The sequence below is a fragment of the Salmo salar genome, chromosome ssa09, assembly GCF_905237065.1.
Source record: "Salmo salar chromosome ssa09, Ssal_v3.1, whole genome shotgun sequence".
In the NCBI taxonomy this organism is placed as follows: domain Eukaryota; kingdom Metazoa; phylum Chordata; class Actinopteri; order Salmoniformes; family Salmonidae; genus Salmo; species Salmo salar.
In genome coordinates, this window is record NC_059450.1 from 98,400,955 (window position 1) to 98,402,525 (window position 1,571).

Here is a 1,571-nt window from a genome sequence, read left to right on the forward strand (position 1 = left end):
TCAGATTAACACTGTCCCCTCTAGATCAAAAACCAATCATCAGATTAACACTGTCTCCTCTAGATCATAAACCGGTCATCAGATTAACACACTGTCCCCTCTAGATCATAAACCGGTCATCAGATTAACACACTGTCCCCTCTAGATCATATACCGGTCATCAGATTAACACTGTCCCCTCTAGATCATAAACCAGTCATCAGATTAACACACTGTCCCCTCTAGATCACAAACCAGTCATCAGATTAACACACTGTCCCCTCTAGATCACAAACCAGTCATCAGATTAACACACTGTCCTCTCTAGATCATAAACCAGTCATCGGATTAACACACTGTCCCCTCTAGATCATAAACCAGTCATCAGATTAACACTGTCCCCTCTAGATCATAAACCAGTCATCAGATTAACACACTGTCCCCTCTAGATCATAAACCAGTCATCAGATTAACACACTGTCCCCTCTAGATCATAAACCAGTCATCAGATTAACACACTGTTCCATCTATATCATAAACCAGTCATCAGATTAACACTGTCTCCTCTAGATCATAAACCAGTCATCAGATTAACACACTGTCTCCTCTAGATCATAAACCAGTCATAAGATTAACACTGTCTCCTCTAGATCATAAACCAGTCACCAGATTAACACACTGTCCCCTCTAGATCATTAACCAGTCATCAGATTAACACACTGTCCTCTCTAAATTATAAACCAGTCATCGGATTAACACACTGTCCTCTCTAGATCATAAATCAGTCATCAGATTACACACTGTCCCCTCTAGATCATAAACCAGTCATCAGATTAACACACTGTCCCCTCTAGATCATAAACCAGTCATCAGATTAACACTGTCTCCTCTAGATCATAAACCAGTCATCAGATTAAAACACTGTCCCCTCTAGATCATAAACCAGTCATCAGATTAACACACTGTCCTCTCTACATTATAAACCAGTCATCGGATTAACACACTGTCCTCTCTAGATCATAAACCAGTCATCAGATTAACACACTGTCCCCTCTAGATCATAAACCAGTCATCAGATTAACACACTGTCCCCTCTAGATCATAAACCAGTCATCAGATTAACACACTGTCCCCTCTAGATCATAAACCAGTCATCAGATTAACACTTTCTCCTCTAGATCATAAACCAGTCACCAGATAACACTGTCCCCTCTAGATCATAAACCAGTCATCAGATTAACACACTGTCCCCTCTCGATCATAAATCAGTCATCAGATTAACACTGTCCCCTCTAGATCATAAACCAATCATCAGATTAACATTGTCTCCTCTAGATCATAAACCAGTCATCAGATTAACACACTGTCCCCTCTAGATCATATACCAGTCATCAGATTAACACTGTCCTCTCTAGATCATATATCAGTCATCAGATTAACACTGTCTCCTCTAGATCATAAACCAGTCATCAGATTAACACACTGTTCCCTCTAGATCATAAACCAGTCATCAGATTAACACTGTCCCCTCTAGATCATAAACCAGTCACCAGATTAACCATACGGTCCCCTCTAGATTATAAACCAGTCAT